The sequence below is a fragment of the Pipistrellus kuhlii genome, unplaced genomic scaffold (assembly GCF_014108245.1).
Source record: "Pipistrellus kuhlii isolate mPipKuh1 unplaced genomic scaffold, mPipKuh1.p scaffold_m20_p_14, whole genome shotgun sequence".
Lineage (NCBI taxonomy): Eukaryota > Metazoa > Chordata > Mammalia > Chiroptera > Vespertilionidae > Pipistrellus > Pipistrellus kuhlii.
Genome location: NW_023425449.1, coordinates 28,745,295 through 28,765,372, shown reverse-complemented (window position 1 = coordinate 28,765,372; position 20,078 = coordinate 28,745,295). Strand labels below are relative to the sequence as shown.

At 38.6% G+C, this 20,078-nt stretch overlaps 1 pseudogene; it reads left to right on the top strand.

Annotated features, from left to right (window-relative positions):
- The first annotated feature begins 5,050 nt into the window (after nt 1-5,050).
- Nucleotides 5,051-5,853, top strand: LOC118718308 (annotated as a pseudogene).
- Nucleotides 5,854-20,078: the final 14,225 nt, after the last annotated feature.

The window sequence follows — 20,078 nt, the reverse complement described above, 5'->3', positions numbered from 1 at the left end:
ATGTGCGCTGACCACCAGAGGGCAGCGCAGAGCAAAGGAAGGCCCCTGCCAGCAGCCAGAAGACCCCAATGGGCCCTGATCCTGGGCCAGGCCTAGGGACCCTGCCCTTTGGAATAGCAGGTCAGGTCTTGTTTTATGGTGCCACCAGAAGGATTTTCCCTGTCTTTACACGTCATAGAAGGCAATGAATTTCAGATTATGTATTCCTATATCAGTTATGGACAGGTGGTGAGCATCTTTCCATGTGCTTATTTGCCATCCATCTTTCTCCTTTAATGGTGTGTCCGTCCCCCTCCCCTTTAAATTGTTTGCCTCCTTATTATTGACTGGTTAGAGTTCTTTTGTGCAGTCAGCATACAAGGACTTAATCAGATACGGGGTTTGGAAACACTGTTTCCTAGTCTGTGGCTTTTACTTTTCATCATAGTATGTTTTAGAGACCAGAAGTTTCTAATTTTTATTTTATTTATTAATTTTGTCTTTTATGGTTCATGCTTATGGTGTACTGAGAAATCTTTACCTAAACCAAGATCACAAATATTTTCTCCTGTTTTCTCTTAGAATTTTTATAGCTTTAACTCTAACAGTTAGATCTGTTATCTTTTTGGGGTGAATTATTTGTAAAATGTGTATGTATTAATCTCTAATAAAAAGTTTTTACAGAAGTTCCAACTATGCTGACCTTTATTTTGATGTAACTATTAGAATTACTCCACCTAGTGGATACTTACAAACACACATTTAATCTGTCATTTCATAGAATGTTTTAACAATAAATACAAAAGCATTTTAAAAAATCATTAATATATATGTTTGGGAATAATTAATTTTATATCTGAAATAAGTATAAGTATGTCATCTATAAAAATTCATATCTCCACATTTAGATTTTTCAAACTTATTTTAAAATCATCCCTTTAAAATGAGGCACTTCAGTGGGATTCAGTCACTTTTTTAAAGTTTGAAAGTACCGGTATAGCACCTTCCACTTGTCCAGAACAGTTAATCCACAGTAAACAAAAAGGAAATTTTCTAAGTAATTTTCCACAAAAACTTTTGACTAAGTGGGTGGAATTGAGAAATGAATATTGGACCCACACATCTCTGTTGCTGTTTTTAACCAAGTTTCAAAATAAATTGAACTTAAAATTGAACTTTGGTTTGCTGTATCAAAAAGTGATAACCTTAGATTTTTAAAAATAATTATATATATTCACTTAGCACTCATCCCAAATATTATTAATAATAAAAGCAAAAAGGATTTTTGTACCATTAACAAAATATTGTTTAAATTATTTCTCCTATATATAAATGTTTGTCTGTATTTTATAATACACAGAATTTATAAGTATATAAATGTATAATAATTAAATATATCCTTGAACATATTACTTAATCTTTCTGGATTCCTGTATTCTCATCTTTTAAATGAATGGTTTTGGTTATGTAATCTCAACTTGCTTGAAAATTCTTTGATTTTGTAACTCAATGCCTAGAGGTCTTTTTTTGGCTTGTATGTCTACATTTTTTTTACAGATACTATCACTGGTATTTTTGTCACATGTTTTAAAAACCATGTAAAACTTGAGTTTTCTTTAGAATTCAGAAAGCTCATATTCAGACAGCCCCTGCCTAATGTCAATCCCAAAGTTATGCAGGTATCATTTGAGGTAAAAATGACTTGTTTTTTCAAACTGGAGACCAGTATGAAAAAATAATTGAGGAATGAGAAACATCATTAAGATTGAGGAATGAGAAGAGAAATTTAGTTAAGACTGTGGGGGGGGGGGAGTGGAATAGATGTGGGAATGACAGAGGAATTTATTTTGATGCAAGCTAAATAGATAAAAATCATTGAGTTATGATTCAGCTCCAGAACTGGCTCTGAGATTGATTGATGTCTCCCACGGCTGCTTTGCAGTTCAACTTCGGCCCAATTTTATTTCTCTGGCGCCCCTTTAGTGCTGCTACTTAGTGCAATCCCTCATAACCCTCCAACATGCGGATTACCATTTTGGGGAATCTGGACTAAGACATACTCCAACTATTCTTTAGATATTGACAATAATCTTTTAGATATTGTCAAATCAATTCTTGAGTCTAGTTAGGTCATAAGACAGGTAGCTTTCTTGGTAAGCTAATATTGGACATCATCATAGATGACTATACTTTAATCTGAACTAAGTGTGATAAACAGGGAGAAACCTAGAAAAGCCCATTTGATCCAAGTCCTCTCTGTGTCCCATTGTTTCAAAGTGGCCCGATGTCCATTTGTTTACTAACCATTAAGTCTTTTTATTTTAAAAAAAAAATGTTTTTATTGATTTCAAAGAGGAAAGGAGAGGGAGAGATAGAAACATCAATGATGAGAAAGAATCCTTGATTAGCTGCCTCCTGCACGCCCCACACTGGGGATCAAGCAGAAACTCAGGAATATGCCCTGACGGAGAATCAAACCGTAACCTCCTGGTTCATAGTTCAATGTTCAACAACTGAGCCATGCCGGCCAGCCTAAACATTAAGTCTTTTTATTTCCCTGTGATTTCCTTTACTTCCTCCTCCGTAGTTCTGAAAAACAATATAAACCTCATTTTGCCTTACTGTCTTTGGAATTCTTTGCTCATTTGAATTCCCCATGAACACATACTAAAACTGGATTTTCCCTTGTTATCCCTAGAAGAACTAAAAGGGAAATGGGAAAATGGGGGGGAGCATGTACAGTATGGATTCACAGTTCTAGCGGGATAGAAGGGACTTCATCACCCTACTCAGAATGGCAAGCAATTAAGAACTTACAAATAATTGTTTATTCCGGGGATAAAGCCCATAGGACTTTTAGACCCTACTGGGGATGTGCCCGCAACCAAGGTACATGCCCTTCACTGGAATCGAACCTGGGACCCTTCAGTCCACAGGCCGACGCTCTATCCACTGAACAAAAACCGGTTTTGGCTTTTTTAAAAAAATATATATTTTTATTGATTTCAGAGAGGAAGGGAGCGGGAGAGAGACAGATAGAAACATCAATGATGAGAGAGAATCATTGGCCTCCTGCACACCCCAGACTAGGGATGGAGCCCACAAACTGGGCATGTGTCCTTGATTGGAATGGAACCTGGAACCCTTCAGTCCACAGGCTGATGCTCTATCCACAGGTAGGGCTAATTCTCAAACTTTTTATCCTGTTTTCGAGTTCAAGGTGTAATTCTTTCCCCCAAATCAATCTCTTCATTGTGTCACTACCAATTAACAAAAACAAATTACCTCACTGCAACTCCAGTGCTGATTTAATGCACTATTTAAAAGATGACATCTATTAATTGGTAGAAAATGAAATGATTTATGCTAAGTGATAATATAAGCAATGATCTGCTGTAAACATGAAACAGACATATATCCAACCCTGACAACCATGAGATCCTTAGAGATAACTGGAGGAATCTGGACCATACTTTGTGAACCACTGATTTACTATATAGTACATTAAAAAATTTGGTTTAGTAATTTTCCAATTATCAGAAATTCTCGACATTCAGATATTCAGCTACAATAATCCAAAATCACTCTAGCAATTACAGTCATGTTATTATGTATGACATTTTTAGAGCAGCCTGTGTTTGCGGGTTGCAGTGTGGAGTGTGCAGGAGGCAGCTGATTGATGATTCTCTCCATCATTGTTGTTTCTCTTTCTTTCTCCCTTCCTCTCTGAAATCAATAAAAATATATTTTGTGAAATGTAAACTCAATATAAATTGCATTTTCCAAAAATCATCACTATTCTTGCCCACCGACCCTTTATCAATGAGGCTCAGTAAGTTTCCTCCTTTGCTACATATTTGTCCCAGTCATCTCTCTGGCTCATGGCTTCCAACATCACAAAATTATCTCATTCTCATAAATGGCCTTCTGCATTTTTCCAGGTGATGCTGTCAACACATAGACGTGAACTTTGATTCCATTAATTGTACTTGTGCCTTGAGGTAGATTAAGCAACTAAAAAAACATGCCCGAGTTTATCACCTGTGAATAAATTTACGTAGTGTCTATAAAAGTTTGAGACCGTAGACTGAATAACGACCTTAGACCATCCATGTTCCAGTCTCTGGAATCTGTGAATGTTATCTAATTTGGCAAAAGGGACATTGCAGGTGTGATTAAATTAGAGACTTTGACATGGGGAGATTGTTCTGGGTGATCCGGGAAGGCTTGATGTAATAACAGTAACTGTACGAGGGACACAAAGTCAGAGGGGAAGGCAATGTGTCGATGGAAGCTGAGATTACAGTGATGTGTTTTGAAGTTTAAAGAAGAGGCCACAAGCCAAAGAACATGGGCTGAAAGCTGATAAAAATGCAAGGAAGAGCCTCAAGAATAAAGCAGCTCTGTGACTTTGACGTTAGCCCAGTAAAACTGACTTGGAACTTCCAGCCTCCAGAACCATAAGTGAATACATTTGTGTTGCTTTATGCCACTATATTTGTGGCAATGTGTTACCATGGCAATAGAAAACTAATATAGTCCCATATCAGATTTTTGCTAAGTTACCTATTCCTATCAACCTAGTGCTCATTGCTGCATCTATTTTGGAATTTTAAAGTAATATAAAAATTGTACTCCATTGGGAAAATATGTGCTACTTCTGGTGGGTTTAACTTGTTCAGTTTTTCTGCAGTAAGGTTTAGTAACATGTATTTACAAAAGTTCAGACTCTCCCTGGCCAGGTAGCTCAATTGGTTAGAGCATCGTACCATTATGCCAAGGTTGTGGGTTCAATCACCTGTCAGGGAACATAAAAGAATCAATCAATCAGTGCAAAAATAAGTGGAACATTACCTCTCTCTCTCTCTCTCTCTCTCTCTCTCTCTCTCTCTCTCTCTCTCTCTCTCTCTCTCGTTCTTTCCCTCCTTCCCTCCCACCTTCCCTCCCCTTCCTCTCTCCCTCCATCTAAAATCAATGAATAAAAATATTTAAAAATAAAAATATTCATACTCTTTGACCCAGTAATGCTAGATATCTAGGGAAATAACCATAATTCATAGGTTCAAGACCTCAATGCCAGAATGAGCATTATGACCGGGCTGGAGAGGCTGTTTGCAGAGTGAGCTAAAGATGAATAACAGAGCCAAAACCGGTTTGGCTCAGTGGATAGAGCGTCGGCCTGCGGACTGAACGGTCCCAGGTTCGATTCCGGTCCTGGGCACATCCCCAGTGGGGGGTGTGCAAGAGGCAGCTAATCGATGTCTTTCTCTCATCGATGTTTCTAACTCTCTATCCCTCTCTCTTCCTCTCTGTAAAAAAATCAATAAAACATTTAAAAAAATGATAAATACCAGAGGTCCTGGATCTCAGCTAAAGGACAGCATTCCAGTTACTGAGCTATCAGCAAGTGGGCCTTTTGAAAGTCATGACCTTCAAAAAGGTTTTTCTTGTGTGAAAAATGAACTTTTGCCCAGCCATCCTCTTGAATTATCAGAAAAAAATTTTTCCAGCTCGACCAAGATAAAATGAATTTTTTCACACTGAGAAACATCCAGGGTCTATTTGCTCCACTAACATTGCAAATGGAATTCAAGGCAGTGCAACAGGTTCAGCCACTTCCATTTCTTCCAAGCACAGACATTTCACTGGGAAATTTGGGGGGTAATGATGAGACTATTGGATTTGAAGATATTCTTAATGACCCATCACAAAGTGAACTAATGGGAGAACCACACTTGATGGTGGAATATAAGCTTGGTTTACTGTAATGCACTGAGCTGACCGTAGAAATGGAGGGGCTACATCTTGTTTATAGTCGTCTTTTTGCTATAATTTTATGTATACAACATTAAAAGTACTGACACATGAGAAAAAGAAATGAGCATTACAAGAAAATAATAAAGATTAGAGGAGATATTAATGAAGCAGAAAAACAAAAGAGAAAATAAACAAAATGCCTTTTTCAAATAATGAAGAAAATAATGATGAATGTGTTAATTCACTAGATGGGAGGATTCCTTTCACAACGCATATGTGTACCAAATCATCACAACATACACTTTAAATATCTTACAATTTTATCAATTATAATTCAATAAATCTGATTTTTTTTAAAAACCACAAAACATCTTTAAAAGGAACGAAAGACCTTAAGTAAATGGAAAAACATCCTATAATTATGGATCCAAAGACTTAGTATTGTAAAGAGGGCAATATTTTCTAAATTGTTCTACAGAGTCAATACAATTCTTACAAAAAACCTAACAGCATTTTTTGTAGTAATTATAAAATAATCTTAAAATTCAAATGGAAGTGTAAGGGACCAGAATAGTCAAAACAATCTGGGAAAAGAAGGACAAAGTTGGAGAATTCATGCTTCCAAATTTTAAAATGTACTACAGAGCTACAATAGTCAAGACAGTGTGATACTAGACACAGAGATCAATGGAATAGAATTTGAGAGTCCAGAAATAAACCATTCAAATTTATGATCAATGGATTTTCAACAAGGAGGCCAAGATAGTTCAATGGGAGAAAGAATAATTTTTTTCAACCAATGGTATTGAGGTAACTGGATATCTACATGCAAAAGAATAACATTTGACCCCTTTCTCATACCACATACAAAATTTATTCAAAATGTACCATAGACCTAAATAGAAAAGCTAAAAATATGTATAACTCTGAGAAGAAAATATGAGAGTAAATATTTATAACCCTGGGTTAGGCAAAGCCTTCTTAAATATGACACCAAAAGCACAAGTACAAAAATAAAAAAGTAAATTGAATTTCATCAAAATCCATTTTAAAAAGTTTTGTGCTTCAAATGACACAAGAAAGTGAAGAGACAACTCAGAGAATGGGTCAAAATATTTGTAAACCATATATCTGGTGAAGGACTTACTTAGAATGTACAGAGAACACTTACAACTCACTAATAAAAAGACCAATAGCTCAATTAAAAAATGGACAAAAGATCTTCATAGCCATTTTCCCAAAGAGGTACAAATAGCTAATAAGCACATGAAAATATATTCAGCATAGTTAACCATCAGGGAAATGACAATCAAAATTATAATGAGACACCATTTTACACTCATTAGGATAGTTCTCATTAAAAGTCATACAGCAAGTGATGGTGAGGATGAAGAGACATTAGACTCTCCACACATTGTTGGTGAGAACATAAACTGTTACACTCACCATGGAAAACAGCCGGGTAGCTCTTCAAAAGTTAAACCGAGTTACCATATGATGTAAATGTGACATTGCATCAATCCTAGTCAAGTGAGACGTTTTCTGCCCTTCTTATCTCATCATTCACTCCTCCTCTCTTCCTGCTGCCCTTTAACTTGTGACAACCTTCTAAAAAAATCTTCAGACATTACCAAATGTCCCCAGAGGTACCAAACCATTCCTGGTTGAGAAACCACCGATACACATGATGTATTTTCCTGTGGTTGAACTCTGCCCTCCCAGCTTCTGTTTTTGTTTTCATGGCCTGCGCCAAGCATACGGCAGGTATTATACACACTCACGGAAAGCAGGAGGCTGCCCTCACTGCATCTCTATTGGTTCAAACCAGACAGCCCCTGCAGCTCCCACTGCTCTTCCTGAGCATCTGTTCCCACAGAGAGGTTGCATCCCAGACATCCTCTGTGGCCCCGGTCCTACCCAGCCTTCTCATGGACAACGCAACATGGCCATCTCTCCTGGAGCTGGAGCCAGGAGGATGCTGCCTCCTCCTACTTATATTCTGCTCAGTCAGGGGGATGCCTCAGCAGAGACCTGAGGCCTTAACTCTTAAATATTTACCGTGAAATCTTCGAGTTCCCCCTGAAGCAATGAACATTCTTGTATGTAGCTCCTTGTATTCTTTTTTCTTTTTTAAAAATCTTATTTATTTATTTTAAAATTTTAAAATTTTATTTAATTTTTCACATGTCCCTTGTATTCTTTTTTTACAATTGATTTTAATTGATTTTTTTACAGAAAGGAAGGGAGAGGGATGGAGAGCTAGAAACATCTATGAGAAAGAAACATCGACCAGCTGCTGCCTCCTGCACACCCCCTACTGGGGATGTGCCCCCAAGCAATGTACATGACCTTGATCAGAATAGAACCTGGGACCTTTCAGTCCTTAGACCAAGGCTCTATCCACTGAGTCAAACCGGTTTCTGTTGCCCCTTGTATTCTTAACCAGTTATTTCATCAGGGTAAATCTCTAGATCTAATGAAATGCACTTTTTTTTTTTTTTTTCCCCCAGTGCATTTGAAAATAGATTGCCAAACCACCTAGGAAGGTTGTGCCAATTTACACTCCCACCAGCCACGAGTGACAGTATTGATTTTCTAATGCCTTTATCAGCATTCAGATCATGCTTTTTAACTAATTTCAATCTGGTGTAATGAAAACGGTATTTCATTGTTTGATTTCTTTTATTGTGGATTATGCAAGCTTCTTAAAGATACATGAATATCAGGTTTTATAGAAATGTACTTTGGGAACATTCAATTATGAAAATTCCAATTTTAAATAGTATCAACTTTGGCAAACACTGTTTTGGAGTAGTATTTGAACTTGATTAATTTGCATTACGATCTCCAGAACTAACCCAAAGGGCAAGACTAAGTAAATACATGCCAGAGTTGGTCTTTGGATATTTACAACACTGGGTAGTGTACTAAAGGCCACCTTTGAATAAACAGAGGGCAGATGCTTGATTGCCTCATTCACTTGAACAGTTTTACATTTCAAGTAGGCATTTATTCCTATTCCCAGACTAAGATAAATCTATATAAATGATTTTTATATAATAGGAGAATTACACATTAATGTTTTCCTATAAAACAAGGAAAATTGGTATTTTTCCTTTTCTTAATATGATGCCAGATACTGACTGTAGCATTGGAATTGCCTTTCCTCCTATAAAACAGTTTCTGAAGAAGATTGGTTGAAGTTATGATCTCAGTATTAGTCACCCTTTTATAATCTAGATTATTTCTCATCATTATAATTTGCACCTAAAATTGGTGACTTTATCAACAAATGGAGAATAAGGGGTGCTGGGTTGAAGAACCAAGATTCTGTAGAATGTCTCATAATTGTGCACCAGTGATGTTATCTTTAAAGTAAAGAGCAGAAACAGACATGTGACTACTAGCATTGTTTAGAGCCTATCCCTGCTTTGTGATTAACTAGCTCTATCTTTCTATTACCTAAGCACAGTGTACTTTTAAATCTTTCTCCTGGAACTTGTTCTCCAGCAGGCCTCCAGATCATGCTTCACACACCTTCTCAATCTTTGATTCTAAACTACATGACAACCAAAGCCTCTGGAGCATTTAGTGAAAGCCTATGTCTATATCTGTGTCTCTAGACTCCACGATCCAACCTAAACATGTTTACCATTCGGTGTGGGCTTCAAGTGTGTGTGTAATTTAAAAATCTCATTCCTCCATTCAACTTTCAATGAGCACCAAGCTACATGGCAATCATCTGTTCTGCACTCCAGTGGTTTTGTTTTGAGGTGAATGATTTCTCCACAAGATTGGTTGAAGTTAGAGTCTCAGTGTTAGCCACTCTTTTTTAATCTATATTACTTATCATTATAATTTATAATTTTAATTATAATTTTCACCTGAAACTGGTGACTTTACTAAGAAACGGAGCCACATGGCCAAGGTTTTGAGCCAGCGTTCCTAAGAGATGTGATGGCTCCTTCAGCTCACTGTGGTTTGCAAGTACTTTCTTGTAGGTTTCTTTGATGAAATGAGGTCTAGAATAACATCAACAGCCAAAAAAACCTCCAACTGTATATCTAAAGCCTTACAAAACAAGGCCATGTGTCTATGTGGACAAAGTCCAGGCTACCAGATAGGATAACAGATACACACATAGCCTATTGTTATAATCACTTCTTCCCTAATGGGAAGGCATTTTAACAGAACAGAGGTAAAAACTACCCACTGAAGCCGAAACCGGTTTGGCTCAATGGGTAGAGCATTGGCCTGCGAACTGAAAGGTCTTGAGTTTGATTCTGGTCAAGGCATGTACGTTGGTTGCGGGCACATCCCCAGTGGTGGATGTGCAGGAGGCAGCTGATCGATGTTTATAACTCTCTATCCATCTCCCTTCTTCTCTGTAAAACAAAAACAAAAACTACCCACTGAGGATGTGCATTCCTAGATTTAAGCTAAGAGGAACTTAGAAAAACTAAATTTAATTTTTTAAAGACAAGAGCAAATCTCTTTCAAATAGTTCAGACAACTCCATGGTATCCCCTCAGTCAAAATGACAGATAGAGGATGGATATTATGCCAATTAATTTTATATTTACAAAATCTGTACATGAGGGAAATAAAACAGACTTTCTTCAGTTGGTGGTTCTCAAATCCCCTATAGTGTCTGTTACAAATCCAGATTTCTAGACTTCCTGGAGATTCTGGATAATGTGTCAGGATGGGACCAGAAATCTCTGTCCTTAAGAAAGCCCCAGGTAAATTATCCTCATGTTTGGTCAAGTTTGGGAAATGCTGACTTGTTTATAATTTGTGAAGTAGGAAAGCTAGACAGAAACTTCTGTCTTGGTTAGAAATCACCAGTGCTTGCAAAAATTAGTTAATGCCTAAAACTGAGCAACAAGATAAAGAACCACTAAAATGAAAGATTTAGTTGGTTCAGACTTTCAGGACTTGATGTTATATCTCTTATGTAAAAGGTCAAAACAGGAATAGCTACTGGTAAGCAGGAGCTAGTGTCATAATTTAAGAAGTGAACAGAATCAAAAGCATGGACAAAGCTGATACATTATTTTATCCAACCTAATTGCTTTTTTCTTTTCTCTCTCTCTCTCTCTCTCTCTCTCTCTCTCTCTCTCTCTCTCTCTCTCTCTCTCTCTCTTTTAAATGGCACCGTAAGTTTATGAATCACTTAGAAAAATATTACTATATACTGCTTTCTTATCAACTGAATATTTTACTTTATACTTATAGAAAAAGCTCTTTTAGACTTAGATAAAGCCTTTTTTATTTAATTTTTTAAATTGATTTCAGAGAGGAAGGGAGAGGGAGAGAGAGAGAGAAACATCAGTGATGAGAGAGAATCACTGAGGGGCTGCCTCCTGCATGCCCCACAATGGGGATCCAGCCCACAACCCAAGCATATGCCCTGATCAGGAATTGAACCATCACCTCCTGGCTCATAGGTCGATGCTCACCATTGAGCAACACCAGCTGGGCAAGCCTTTTGTCAGATGCATTTCAATAACAGGGTCTCCCTCAGGCCTCATATCTGCCTTTTTGATGTGCGCAAGCAACATCCAGTATGTCATCACTGTGGCCTGACTGATAGCAATGATAAGAAGTTATTTAGTACAGTGGAAGTTAAGAGATGTAAAATGTGGGGGAAAAGTATCTCAGAAGCAATTTAACAAGGTTAGGGGACTTGGGATAGAGGTAAGTACCACTATTTAAGATCAGACAAATATACGATCAGAATAAACTACATGTGATCCTGCAATAAATTCACCTGGGGACATGGGTAGCAAATAAGCAGACACAGAATGAGCTAATTTAAATTGGTTAAATGGGTAAATTAGACTCAATGCCAGACATGCAAGTGAGCATTTGGCATGTTGAAGCCAAATGTATTTTATGAATCTATCTCACAAGGAACAGATCTTGAGCAAACAGAAGAATGTGTATTTGTCATCTTAAATTTGTATTTGTTACAACACACTTTTACTCATTTGATTTGACCCTCTCACACCCCCAGGTGGTAGAGGAAGGAGCCCCGTTCAGAGAGGAGGAATCTGAGCCTTCACAGTGAGGCATTTTATTTTAGAATCGCATCTGGTGAGAATCGGAATCAGATTCCAACTCTGGCTTTCTGGCATTTGGCTTTACCACAGGAAAGACTGTATCAACTGTTATCATTGCATATGACAACCAGTCTGTGATTTGGATCTGTGAGTCCAGATGAGCCAAAGCTGGACACTTAAGTAAGTAGAGGTATTCTCAGATTCTTTTTTTTTTTTTTTTTTTTTTTTTTTTTTGTTTTTACTGATTTCAAAGAGGAAGGGAGAGCGAGAGAGAGAGAGAAACATCACTGATGAGAATCATTGACCGGCTGGCTGTCTCCTACATCCCCACCCCCTACTGGGGATCGAACCTGAAACTCCAGCATGTGCCCTGACAGGGAATGAAACCATGACTTTCGTCCTGGAGGTCAACCAATGAGCCACACTGGCCATGCTCAGATTCATTCTTGTTGTTGGATTTTATATGCAATCAGGGTCAAGTACCATGTCCCAGAGGGAGTGGTCTAAACAAAATGTTCCTAACGTGACAACGGCTTAGGTAGGCAGACACTCAATGCCAACAACTGGGTTTATTTGTCTTGCCCAGCACTCAAAGGCTGAATGGCATTAGATTTCATCCTTATAACCTCAAGAGACCCAGTTTCCTCATTAGGGGAAATGTGATCCACATTGCAGCACTAGGAAATTAGAGATAATGTATATGAAATATCTAGCACACTATCCAGAAAAATGGTAGGCATTAGTAATACTAATATTTACTCAATGGTTTTATTTTTGCTCATAATAATAGCTACATTGATTCAATGTATGTCCATTCTACATTAAAATGATTCATAAAAATAATTGCACATTTGAGGCAACATAACAGTAATTAAGGCTATGAACTTTTAATCACAAACAATCTTAACTGTACTGATTATCAGCTGTGTGATTTTAGGCAAGCTACTTAACTTCTCTGTGCCTCAGTTTACTCAATTAGAACATGGGAGTTATAGAATCTGCCTTGCAAGATTGGGTTGAAAATTAAATGACATAAAAGAAATAGCTTAGAGTATTCCCTGGTACATAATAGGGGTACCTAATCTTTGTTTAAATGAATAAACTTTTATGTAGGCTTTAACCCACGTAATTTCCAAATGAAAGATCGGCAGCAATATTCGTAACAAGGGGAGCACATTTTACTTTTAGTAGTCCATGTGACTCGTAAGAGAATGGCAGGCATGGTTCAAAACTGGACAGATAAAGACATCTAAATAAAGACCCAGTTCAGAGATTGGGACTTCTTAATTAAGGGGGAAGCTAGGTCCTTTGGAGGACATTTTCTGTTCTGCAACTAATATGTAATATGAAGCTTTCCCCTAAATCAAGCCCAGAAAGACCTGCACCCATTACTAATAGCATGACTGTAAAGGGAGCAATTGGGAAAGGAGAATACAGAATCCCCAAATACCATCATAGTCTCTGGTCAGAATGGGGCTTATGGAGATCAAGTGATAGGTAGGGTCTTCAACTTGGTTTATTTAACAATGGATCTGATGGACTAGATGACTGACCCTACAATCATTTCCTCACTCACCAAATATCTTGTAGGAATAAACATATTTACTATCTGGCAGAAATTCCATATTGGTTTCCTGATCCACTAAGTAAATGGTATTTTAGTAGAAAAACACACAAATAGAGGCCCTCAAAACTGACCACCCTCCCCTTTCTCCCCCGCCCCCCAGCCATTCGCCTACTATCTCCAGATAAGAAACCAAAAGCAGTGCCATATTTCTAGGCAATGGCAGATGTTGGGATGATTGCACTTGCCTCTTTGGGTTAGTGAAAGCCAGATGAGCCATAGACTATGACTGAATTATTATACATTTAATCAGGCTGTAATGTCAATTACAGCTAAGATGTTAGATGTGGTTTCTGATGGGAGCAAATAAACCTTGTGGTATTGACCTAAATCAGGCTCTGCCATTCCTCCCAGTCATGATCACCTGAAGCAGTTTGCCTTCATGCCTCAGAGATCACGATCTGACCTCAGGGCTGTGCACACTCTCCTGCTTTCTGATATAATGTAGCCCCGACACCATGACCGCCCTATATGCCACAGCGGTTGGCCAGGCAGTGCCCTGACCCTGTTGAAATACTCAAGTTAGATAATTCAGGATCGTTTAATAAAAGGACCATTTACTGCAGTGAAGGGATGGGAAATACAAGATCATTATCATCCGTACTCGTAGATGTTTTACTGGGTTGAATGGTATCCTTCCAAGAATCTCAGAACATGTCTTTATTTTGAAATAGGGGAGTTCTGTAGATGTAATCAAGTTAAGATGAGGCCATACTGGATTAGGGTGAGCTTAATCCAATATGCCTCGGGTCCTTCTACAAAGGGGGAAAAATGGAAACACAAACACAGATCCATAGAGAACACTCCATGTGACGATGGAGGAAGAGATTGGAGGGAGACCTCCCAAGGACTGCCAAGGATTGCTGGCAGAGACCTGAGGCTGGGACCGGCATGGAGCAGGTGCCTCCAAAGAGGGAACAAATCCTTCCTATGCTTTGATTTTTGGACTTCCACTTCCAAAAAACTGTGAGAATCCATGTCTATTGTTTCATCCACTTGATTGTGGTACTTTGTTACAGCAGCCCCAGAAAATGAACACAGTCCTGATTGGACAGCGAGTGGGTAGTTACAGGAACCCAGAGGGAACGGCCACAGCTGTAAGAGAGGGCTGCCTGAGAGGCACTGTAGTCCAATGGAGAGGGACGGCCAATCTGCTGCAGCCCTGCGGCAGGGGAGCCAGGGGGAGAACCTCTGATCTGAACTGCATCCCATTGGCCAAACACCACTGGGAGCCAAAGGGCAGGGACATGAGGAAATCAATCAGCCTCATGGCACACAGACTGAGAGAGAAGAGTGGAGGGTACATCTGAGGTGAAAATGGAAAATATTCAGCACGCTGACCTGTTACATTATTATAGGTTCGTGGGGCCTGGTGAGAGAACATAGCCAACAAATGCTTTCGTAAGAGGAGATAAAGCCCACATTTCAGATGAGAGGAGATAAAGCCCACATTCCTTCAGGTGCCGCCACGTGGTGCCATTGCTAGCCCGGGGCACCTTGAGACATTTCCCTCGTGAGGGAGAGACAAGTGGCTGTGCCTGATCTTTCCCACAAAGAAGGAGGCACTGAGTTCGATTGGCCTCTTTGGATTTTGGAGGCTACATCTCACCCCATTTAAGCATGCTCCTGCAATGCATTTACCATCAGCTGTCAGGCTGCAGGTGCGTGGGGCTTGCAGCCTACATTGCCAGCTGCCCTGGTATTTGGGCCTCATGCCCACATAGGGACTGGGAATGTCTATGGCAGACAGCGATGCCCCATTGGGAGAATCACAGTTCAGACCGCTGGGGTTTTGTGTAAGGCCATGCCTTGTTCTGCTCACGACACTTCTTTGTTTAAAAAGCTGCTCCTAGTCGGCTACTGGGTCCAGGTAGATACTCAGTGGCTGACCACGAAGTTCCAGGTAACTATGTAAGCTGAATTGCCCATCATCAGCAGTTGTCTGACCTACTGAATTATGAAATTGGGTGTGTGCAGTAGCATTCTGTCATTAGGTGAAAAGAGCATATTCAAAGCTGAATATTTTTAGCTTTAATAAATACTGCCACCCAGCTGGAGTGGCTCAGTTGATTGAGTGTTCTTCTGTGCACCAAAAGGTTGCCTGTTCAATTCCCAGTCAGGGCACATACTGGGTTTGTGGGTTCAATCCCCAGTTGAAGCATATATAGAAGGCAACTGATTGATGCCTCTCTCTATCTCTCTTAGCATGTCCTTGGTGAGGATACAAATAATAAATAAATAAATAAATAAATAAATAAATAAATAAGTGTCATCCAGTTAATTAAAACAATCAAGCATTTGTATTACCTTTTCTATAAAAAATCAAATTTAAAGTTAATAAAATAGTTCATAAGGGAAAGTTTCTATTCACAGAAAATCAATGAGGAGAAAATGTAAGTTAGAAGATGAACATTTTACAAACCCTAATATAGGCCTATTAGGATAGAAGGGAAATGGAAAACTTTTAAGTGGCGAAATTAGGTCAATTGGTTTAGCATCTAAACTAATTGATATTAACATATGAAGGTGGGAGAACACAGATAAGTATGTTCTCATGTGATACAAAGGAGAGTTTTCTTATAAAATATTATTGCCAAAGATTGAACCTAATGCTAATCAAGCCTCTAGATCTAATAGTCAGTTATAAAAATGTAGGAAAAGAAGATAGATTTAATGATACTACAAAAAACCAACCAGCAAATCTAGGACGTGGTAAATCTAAAGGAAATTGACCTACTTCCTCCAATAAATTAATGGTATTTAAAAAAGGGGGGGAGGGCTGTGAGTAATTCAAGCTATAGGGAAGCCAGGCTTCTCTAGTAGTTTAAAAGTAAATTAACAAGTGAGTGTACATGTAGCATGTTTTTTTTTTTAATAGTTTTTTTAAGTTGAAATAATAACTTATTTATTTTAAAATATGTTTTATCAATTTCTAAGTCTTTATTGTTTCAAGTATTATATTTGTATTACATATGTCTCTTTTTCCTTATTGACCTTTCCCTTATGCACAGGTGCACCATTTCTCTCCACTAATACTAGCAGCGAATATTTTAGCAGCCAACTGCCACATCATTAGTCTTATACTGACTCATTTGGTGTGTGCAACAGGAAATATTTTGCTTTTAAGAACAAGAAAAATAGGCTTATTTGCATTACACTTATTCTTTTAAATATATTTTTATTAATTTTTTACAGAGAGAAAGGAAGAGGGATAGAGAGTTAGAAACATCGATGAGAGAGAAATCCTCCTTTTAGTCAGCAAGCCGATGTTCTATCCACTGAGCCAAACCAGTTTCAGCGTGTTACACTTATTAATGTGTGCAGTTACTCAGTGTCTGGTAAGTTAATGTTCAAGAAAAATATTAATTTTTATTAAAATGTTCTATTATTTTATGTTAATGATTACTCATTTATTTCAGCCCTTTGAATTCAGCATAACTCTATTGAAATAAACCTACGTTTCTATGAAAATTGAAGCTTTTGCTTTTTGTGTGGTCCACATAAACTTCAACCTTGTTTATTTGGCCCATGTTAGCCTTTGAGTTTGACATGCTTGCTCTAAATGATACTTTGGATTATCTGATTCTAATTCTAACTAGGCTATTTCACAAGGTGAAATTATAGGTGATTGAAAACAATAGTAAATAATTCTTGTCAAAGGGCATGCAAAATCTGTCCTACCTGGTGGAGTTTCAATTAACCTCCCTCTCTCCCTGCAGCGGTTACTTTTGCCACCATTTGCACATTTATTTCAACATCCTTCATCCCCTATAAATGTGTGCTGTTTTGATTTCTTCTTTGACTCTCTTGTGACATCTTTCTGGTTCCTTGCTTATAAGTGAAATAAAGTCTTTAACACATGTTCATTTTGATATCTGTATGAGTCCTAATTTTACCCCTTTTTAAAAGTTATCTCTTAACAATAATAATTAGTATTTACATCTTTCTTGTGAAGCTGAAAGTAAACTAATTGTTATACCTATAAGTTTATTATCTACTAATGATGAATTGTTAAACAACTTCAGCATAAATTGCAGGTTAGTTGCGGAAATACGAGCTAACTTTCCCTCCCATCCATGTTTTTGTTTCTTCATACCAATAGTTCCAGAAGCCCCTATGGAATCTTTGTAGTAGAGGCCTGGAAGCCCTGGCAGTGAGCATGAGAGATCACCAGGATAAAACATGAGCATAGCAACCTTGAGTGACATTTCCTGAAAACTTAAGCCAGGAATTCTAAAAATGTTATACACGTAGAATCAAGGTACCTTGTTGAAACACACGGGCATGGTCTGCATTATCTCACAAAACGTGACGCACTCTTTTCTCCTGTGCCACTGACTGCAGACATTGGAATGGCTTCACATTTCTGTTACAGACATCTTGCCACCTCCTGCAAATTTAGAAGCCATCTCTCATGGCCTTCTGGGCTCCATCTTGGTTTCATTTCCACCCAGTTCAGTGGCAATTAACTCAACCAATAAGTAAACACTCTTTTGTGTTTATAAGAGTTTCATAAATGCAGACATAACGTATAGCTCACTATCCACATACAGCTCACTATCGTAAAAGGATATCATAACTGATATTATAGCTATGTCAATGATCTCTCACTAAATCTCCTGTCCAATTTCAAAAAATCAGATGCCAATTGTTAAGGACAAGTAGAAGAATGTGATGAAAAATAAATTGAAAGAGAAGGAAATAGGCTACATGTAATATTTATCTTTCTCCAACTGGCTTGTTTTGCTTAGCATAATGCTCTCCATGTCCACCCATGCTGTTGCGAATGGTAAGAGTTCTTTCTTTTTTATAGCAGCGTAGTATTCCATTGTGTAGATGTACCAAAGTTTTTGAATCCGTTCATCTGCTGATGGGCACTTAGGCTGTTTCCAAATCTTAGCTATTGTAAACTGTGTTGCTCTGAGCATAGTGGTGCATATGTCCTTTCTAATTAATGTTTCTGGTTTTATGATCTCTCTCATTTGTGGAATATATTGAACAACATAAACTGATGCACAAAAATAGAACCAGAAACAGAAAAGCATCGAACAGACTGTCAAAGTCAAACTTTAGAGGAAAGGTGGTGGTGGTGGATGGGAGGTGAGTAAGAGATCAACCAAAGGACTTGTATGCATGCATATAAGCATAACCAATGGACACAGACACCAGGGGGGTGAGGGCATGTGCTGGGGAGTGGGGGTGGCTGGGGAGAGGTCAATAGGGGTAAAAGGAGACATATGTAATACAAATGTAATACTTCAAACAATAAGGACTTAAGAAATGATAAAAAACATTTTAAAATAAATAAGGTATTATTTCAACTTAAAAAAAACTATTAAAAAAGAAAACATTCTAGATGTACACTCACTTGTTAATTTACTTTTAAACACGTTAAACTCTAGAGAAGCCTGGCTTCCCTTATACCTTGAATTACAGCTCCAAGTAAGGCTTTACATGGGCTATTCCTTTTGACGAGCACTTTCTTCCTGCTCTCAGCCCCCATCTCTTTCACCTGGCCAGCGTTCCCAATGCACCCACTAAGGCCAAGCAAATGACTTCTCTCCAGAAGCCTTCCAGATGCCCGAAGCAGAATCAGGTCGTCTTCCTCTGTGCTCTCCCGGCACTCTCTCCACACCTCCTTCAGAATAGTTGTACCCCAAAAGCTTTCCAACTCACTCTAAATAAAGACCAAAGCTCTCTCCCTCGCTTGCAATAAATAGCTTTCTCATTGAGTTCCGATTATGTTTTCTCCTGGCATCCCAGCTCCCTCAGAATGGAAGTCAAAGCCTGCGACCCTGCTACCCCTGGGCCAGCTTCTTCCCCTCCTGCAGGTGTGTGTTCAACCCTCCCTGTCCGTGCTGTCTTCCGGTCTTGCTTACGTCTCTCCATTTCCTCTATCGGTATCTCTCAGACCATTAGTTTCATTATTTACCTGTTTATTGTCTATCTCCCTCTACAAGAACGGAAACTCCCTGATGCTGACGACTTTTGTCTGTTTTGCTCACAGGTGTCCCCTCAGTACCTGGGACAAGGTCTGGACACAATAGTCGCTCAGTAACTACTGTTTTAATGAATGAAATGACAGCCTCTCTCACCAGCCTCTGAGTTTCTGAAAGGCAAACATTTGGTTTTGTTTGGGCAAGTCCAGCATTTTCCTGCCACATGATATATATTCCATAGAAATGAGTCTCATGGATACCCTCTTGGGGAGGCAGGCCATTTCTAGGATAGCTGCCATAGATAGGTCAAGTTATGGCCAGTTTAACGACCTTTTTGGTTTGTCCATCATTGCCTTGCTTCATCTGAGATAAGGACATTGTACTTGTCCATTGGAAATGGGAGTGGCCCTTGCTAGTCATTTATACAGGAGTAGGCAAAGGTATGTTTACAGCTGTAATACAAATAAAGAGCACGATAATTAATAATTAATAACACGAGAATAAACTGTTTCAAGTACTCACAACTGTAAGCCTATTTTTGCCCATCGTTGCCTGTGTACGTAACGAACAGGGTGAAGGCCAAGAGCTGAGAAGACTTGCCTGGATTGGGAGGGAGGGGGGGTGTTGTGGGTCTGTGAGCGTGGCACCCTTACAGTTAGGGGCTGGGAGTCAGCTTGGAGCCTCCATGGCAGGAGGGCTCAGTAGTGAGTCTGC